Source organism: Plodia interpunctella, chromosome 13, assembly GCF_027563975.2.
Source record: "Plodia interpunctella isolate USDA-ARS_2022_Savannah chromosome 13, ilPloInte3.2, whole genome shotgun sequence".
Classification (NCBI taxonomy): Eukaryota; Metazoa; Arthropoda; class Insecta; order Lepidoptera; family Pyralidae; genus Plodia; species Plodia interpunctella.
The window spans coordinates 4,528,681-4,536,025 of NC_071306.1; the positions used below are offsets into that span (position 1 = coordinate 4,528,681).

General features: G+C 32.1%; 1 long non-coding RNA gene across 2 annotated transcripts; it reads left to right on the plus strand.

The window, feature by feature from the left end:
* Window positions 1–589: 589 nt before the first annotated feature.
* On the plus strand, window positions 590–6,558 carry LOC128675011 (uncharacterized). Of its 2 annotated transcripts, XR_008405222.2 has the most exons (3): window positions 590–809; window positions 1,605–1,814; window positions 5,156–6,558. It is a non-coding gene; the product is annotated as an uncharacterized LOC128675011 (long non-coding RNA). The 2 variants fall into 2 exon arrangements; XR_008405221.1 differs by lacking the exon at window positions 5,156–6,558 and having other exon boundaries at window positions 1,605–3,074.
* Window positions 6,559–7,345: the final 787 nt, after the last annotated feature.

Sequence of the window (7,345 nt, forward strand, 5' to 3'; positions counted from 1 at the left end):
CGATACAAATTGAAATCACATAAATTTTACCATTAATGCATAAATATTGAAATTTTACTTCGATTATTTACACGAGGGCGGCATAGCTGCGGGCAAAAACTAGTAATCAAATAAACCCCACATGGTTCTTGAATACTTACATGAATTTGTTACATGGAGTTGTAATTTTCGAGTATAAGGCAGCGAGCGTAGATGCACACTTTATGATTCGGGCAGACTAGTTCAATATTTGGACTTTGTGACCAGAATGTCGTAAAATTCTCCCGAGGTAAAATGACCTATATAATAGAAGTTCACTTTGTCGGTCCATAATGAATTTTAAACTTATTTATGAGATTGGAAGTTAAATTTTACTTTGTGTTATATAAACTGAATGGTATTAGGAGATTTATCAATTTAATTGTAGACTTGTATTTAAGTTAGTAGTTAAGTAAGTAAGTATTAGTAGATAGTTTTTGACCCAAAGTTTCGTCGTTAGAGAGATCTTGTTGCATGAAACACGTCCGTAATGCATTAAATATCAAAACTCACGTAGATGTAATAATATTTTTAACAAAACATTTTATTACATTGAGAGAGATTACAATATTCGAATACCCTTAGCGATAAAAAAATACACTTTAAAATAAAATCTGCTTACAGATTTCGATAGTTTAAACTGCATGCTAGCATTGAGCTGTTGCAACAAAATCCAGCAAGAATGCCGTGTACAGCAATAATATTATGATAAAATGGCGACTGCGGTCACAGCAGCGAACTTTTACAGTTCTCTTGAGAGTCCGCCGTTTCCCACTTCTGAATACTGGCTGGTATCGTTTATTTTTCTCTCTGTTCTATTTTTGAAGTTATGTTTCGGTTTTAAAATGTTTTTTGTAGTAAAATAAAGGCATAATAGGCTATGACCTCATTATAGAAGATTAAATTATGTTATGTTATTTATGTAATACTAGCGGCCCGTCCCGGCTTCGCTCGGGTAAAAACATAATAGATTATATACCTAAACCTTCCGCAGGAGCCACAATATCTATTGGTGAAAACAGAATGAAAATCTGTGCAAGCAAGTAGTTTTTGAGTTTATCGCGAACAGACAGACAGACGTGGCAGAGGACTTTGTTTTATGATATGTAAGGATAAGTAGTGTCATTTCTTAAAATGTTGAATTTAGTTCTACACGTTTTTAATTAAAATTTTAATTATCGTCTTGAATCCCAATTAATAAGATGCAACAATCAGTACTATTAGGTGTCGCGATCAGGTAGCGCTTGTATGAGCAAAATATTTGAGTGGATATAGTTCTGATCCCATTAAATCGGAATAAAAATGTTTGATGATTAAACTATATTTTTTTTCACTCATTCATACAACTTTTATATTGTGATACAACAACAAGTGAAATATATAAATAATTTCGTGTTAAAAAGAAAGTTATTGAAACTGAAGAGAAATTGCGGTATTGTGTGTTTTTCAGATCCATTGTTTCTATTCTCATTCTGATCGTTAGTGCTCTTTACTAACATTTCAAAAATGAAATTCTTTATTTAAATTAAATTAAGATGACTTTGATATTTAAAACTGCAACAAACTCTCTGCATTAATCCTTTCAGGGACAAACTCAAAGCTGCTTTCGCTGGGCTTACGCTGTCGGCCTCTGCATGCGGATTTTGGACGGCTATTTACTAGACCAGGGAAATAAGAGATATGGACACTTTCATATATGAGACATTGAATTAAGTACCACAATCACACACTATCACAACACACCACACAAACCACAAAGGTACACATGAGAATAAGCTGGCTGGAACTCAATTAAGGTATTATGAAATCAATAATCGTGAATGTTTATATTTTTAGTTTTAAGTCAAACGTTTGGCTTTTGACAACATTTTTACGTACAAGTATATAACAGCATTATATAGATGAAACCGACACAATACCACGTGTTTATCTGATACAGTCTGCGCATGAGGAGAAACAGGTGGTATATTCTATATTTTTTAATCGCTCCCACACAACAGCATAGTAGCAAATACAAGACAATAATCTTCATGTCATAGATAAAATTAATAAGGGGAGATGTGGTATCTTACGACTTTAGTACGGGTACCGATGTCTCCACATTTTCTCACATTTGCAATTGCACACACCCAAATGATAATTTATATATATATAATATTTTTTTTATCTATGCTTCATATATAAAAGAACTTAAAACAGTTACAAACTTCAAAATTAAACATACTTTATTATAATCTCCATGATTCTATAATCTGCAGACCGCTACTCTCGCATGCTGTACGTAGATTAATGTGTGACGCACACCGCATGACGTCCACCGTTTGTCACTTTGTACTTCTGATTTTATGATTTTACACTCAGTTAGTGAGAATTTCAACCACCATTTGACGCATTCAAATTCAAAATTTTATTCGAGTTATTTGTTTTATTCAACTTAGGGTGAATTGCAATAGTCAACTTTGACGTTGACTCTTGCATGCCGGTGACGTTTAGACAAAATGGTCTTTAGGAATAATAAATGTATGATGGTTTCTTAATTGCCTATTTGACTAATAATGAAACAGGATAGTTAAATGTCACCTTGAATTCATCAATTATATTATTTTTGTCTTAAATTATATTAGGAAAACTTTAATACTCCAAAATTGTGATGTCACAGGATATCACTGTCGTACAAGCTCCATATTTTTGTTTTGAAATTAGATAGAAACTGTATCTGATTTGATTAGCAAGTGTAGGTAGCTATCAAGTGTAAAATCTTCTTATAGCTCATTTTATTAATTTGTGAAAATTTTAGTACGAATGCAGGCTATACGGATATACGTAGGTACGTTACAGAAATACTGTGCATGCAAAAAGGCATTTTCAATAATAAATTAACACTATGCCCTTGCTTGTACACGACAACGCAAAAATATTTGAAACGGCCGTACCGACCAACCTGTCTCTCGGTGTGATATGGATATGACAGCCAGCAGCAGGAACAGAGAAAAACACCTTTATTATTCAAAAAGGTGTATTATTGTGTTATTATTACATTTATTTTTACGGAAAAATGTGACATACTTTTATTGTAATCTCTCTACTTATGGCTGCCGCTTCTGATTCATTAATCCATGTATAATATGTAATATTAATTCAATTGAGTCAATACTCCTCGTTGTCAAAAGAATTCAAGAAATTTGTCCAATTTCCAAAGTATTTTTTTAAGAACTGAGTGTCTACTCAGTTCTTTAAAATCATTCAATCAGTGTGCCTATCTTCAGTACATATAAAACAGAGATTAATACACATAACTTACATATATAAAAGATGGTTATATAAATTGACATTAAAATAAATCTATATATTAAATAGACAATTAAGTAGGTACTTATGTATTTAGGCACACAACGAAACTTATAAAGTTACCTATATTACACGGTACAATCGGCATATTTCCACTCACTGAGTTTCAATAGACGTGCCTTCAAACATATTCTGAGATGGGCTCCTAGTTACCGTACGTGAGTACAGAAGGGTTAACTAAAATCCTTTGTAGTAAACAACTGTATATGTCTATCCAAAACCTATCTGATAAAGCAGTATTATGCCGTTACAATAAATGATTCAATTTCCTTTACGCAAGAATCGGATCCACTTAAGTATTATGAAAGTAATAGAGGAGAGGGAATAGTTTTCTTGCTGACGTTCCTTTTACGATAATGACAGAAAACGCGGTCCAATATCTATAAAATATTACAACCTACTCGTCCGAATGCCGGACCGGACAATACTGTACGTTACGGAAGTATAAATCGCTGAGCGTGCAGAAATAAGACCTAGTAAAAAATATAATATTTATAGTAATATCACTGCGATGCACTCTTACAATATAGCTCAGATTAATAGGCGTTCGCTGTCTTCTTAAAATCTTGCCAAATACATATGGTATTATTGTGAATTTTATATAACAAATATTTTAATTGAGCCATCAAGTGAATCAATTATTATTCAAATTATTTTACCTACTTACTGAATTATAATATTCCTTATTTTATATTATAATTATATTCTTTCACACATAGGGACTATTTCACGTTAAAAGACTAATATATATTATTAATTGCTTTTTAGGATTTATAATTTAATTCTTATTACTTATACTACTGGGATATTATATGTAATCTGATATAACAGATTGCATAATACCCCAGCTTCTACAGAACATTGAGTACAGCATCTCTTTCATCGCTGTTTTGTTAAAAGAGCTGGAATGGGCCAATCGTTCCTAGATTTGATTGTAGGAGTTAACTTTACCGGTCGGGATGTGGTTTCCGTAATAGATGGGTTATTGATGAGCCAAATAAATGTCATCCTCAGACAGCAACATTTTCAAACAATGATGAAGCGTAGTCAGCTCAATTTGCGGTTGTGGTGATATGGTTTTCCTTTATTATTCCGATTCATCAGAGTTTTTAGTTTTATACGGTACCACCATTTTTTTCGCAATACGTTCTTAAAGTATGACATGAATGGTTGGGGCAAAAGTACATAAAATTTATTATTACAGATTTGTTAATTTTGTATGTTAATACGTTCTGACTTTTAAATCTTTATTACAAAATAATCAATACTTTTGATAGTGAAGTTGGAATAAGTGATTGTCATTCCTATAAGTAATCCAAGTCTCGAACTTACTTTGGGGCAATCAATCTGTGTGATTTGTCCTAATATATTTATTTATGTATATTTATTTATTTATTTATTTACAAGTACAAAATATATGAACGAAGCTTCCCAGGTAGACTGTCAGAGCTTCGACAATTGATATTGAAAATAATAATGAGATGAACAACTTTTGCTGCGACGTTATTTTAAATGTATTAATAATTGTGTAGCAGGTCTTTTTGTATTCCGCATCAGATGTTTCTCATCAATTTTTATATCTCAATATAAAATGCTTATCGGCCTGAAACCACTTTTTATAGGTTAGATGGTCCGTTAGAGTAAGGCATTAGCTGTTCTAGTTTTCAAAATATATATAGGTATTATAATATGTTGCGTCGGCTTCAAAGCTATACAACAAAAAAGTTTATTTTATCATTATAATTTATATCGCTTTCCTGGACTTACAAATGTTCGTATTTTGTCACAGATCACAGAAAAGCAGCAGGAAATATGTCACAAAAAACACGATCTTTACAAAATTGTATGTAATTAGACGGGAATTGAATAAACTGGAAGTAATTTTAGTTTTGTCGTTTGTTTTACTATCCGTACCGCTGGCATTAAGTTACGTAATAAGTTAGTTTATTAGCAGTCCATGCGGTGATACGGCTTGGTTCTACTTAGTAGAGAGCCAATTGAAATAAAATGCAAAGTTATTTAAGGTAGTGCATTAATTACATATGGTGAAACCTTCAACAGTTCTCACTAATATATAAAGGGGAAAGTTTGTGAGTATGTTAGTTACTTTTTCATGCTCAATAGGCTGGACCAATTTTTATGAAATTTGGTATTCAGCACAGTCATTTAATTTATCTAGAGGAGGTATCTAAATGGGTTATCACCTATCTATCTATAGGTATGTCCTACAGTCGCCTCGTACGACACCCACGGGAGGATATGTAGTGATCCTATCCTAGGGCGGAACCACACGCCACAATTCGCTCATATAAGAGAGAGAAAAATATAATACTCGTATATGACATTCAGTTGAAGTGAAAGCTATCATATAAAATATCCAGCGAACATGTAACGGCGTGGTGTAACCGACGGAAATTGAAACGTTCTTTGCATTTCAACGAGGACCGTCATCGTTTCAATCTATAGTTTCAATCGGATAATAGAAATGTGAATAATTTGATACGAGGAGATAAGATCTTTCCTATTCCTATTACCTAACTTTAAGTTGCATGTTAAAATATTGAAGTTCAGAAAAGTTGGAAGCAATATCTTTGGCATTCTTTTACTATATGACTACAATAGAAAAGCTCTAGTCGACCAATTTAATCTATTAGATGTAAGTATACATTTAAAAGACTTTTCCCATCACTTAATTTTAAGCCCGTCATTGTATATTATAAAAAATATTTCTTTCAAGCGAATATTATTTATCATTTACAAAAATAGATAAATACTACAAAAATGTAAAACATAGTCAATTACCAATTGACTAACTGCTATAAATATATATTAACTGTTGTTTATTGTCCCAACATTTTTTTCAGAATTTAAATTGACACCAACCTGGAATTAGTATGTACTCGTTTCCTAAATCCGTGGACACCAAGTAATATCAGACGTCAAAAACAAAATACGTAGGTAATATTAGATTTTAATAACCACACGTTGAATAAGTGAAGCAGAACATTGTCTAGCGTTTACATAATGTAGATTGGTAGTTACTTTGCTAATGAAAACAAGCTACAGAAACTGTTCGTAGTAAAACCACAAGCGGACGAATGGGACAGAGTAAAACTAACTAGCTACATAGTATACGTCGCATTTCAAAATACATATTTTATATAGGTCGGTAAGAAATGTTACAGAATTAAACTCAATCAAGTAGGTGAGGGAATATAATAAACATATTACATAAGTAATAATTGTACTTTGAAATCATTATGATTTCAAAGTACAATTGATGATGATGATGATGAAGATGATGACGCTAATGCAAGACTGTTTTATTGATTGAAAAGGTTGGAAGAGCACAGCTATATTCAACAAGTTATCTCTAAAATTAAGTGAAAGCATAAAAACCTTAAAAAGGAACCTACATCGCTAAATCTGCTTGTACAGTCTGCCTTCTTAGATTTGAACACCATCTTAGGGGGTCAGATTTATCTGTGGCAGACTGTACTTAAATGTCATTACCAAGTTAAAGTACATGGAATTAGTAGCGGAGTAATAATTCCAAGGTTGAAGATATTTTGAATGACATTTTCTGAGTTTTGGCAATGTAAATGCATTACATTGCTATTGTTTTCGGTTTTCTTGTTTTTTTTTTCTTTTGACATATATAGTGCATATCACTTTTTAATGTTCTATAATTTACTTATTTACAATAATTTGTATAGTAATATACAGGTATTTTAATTTTGATTGATTATATTTTCATCTCTCAGTAAACAAAAAAGAATTTTTGGTTTCACCAATCTTGGTAAATGAAATACACATAAAATTTGAATAGTCTGCGCCTGGACTGATGCGATGTAAATGTATTTGTCTTGGTTCTGATAATCTTGGATCATAAATATTCATGACTATTCATGTCATGCATGGTGCAGACTTCTTACTGCGAGTGTCGGATGATGTTTCAATGCAGCTACCTACAACGTGG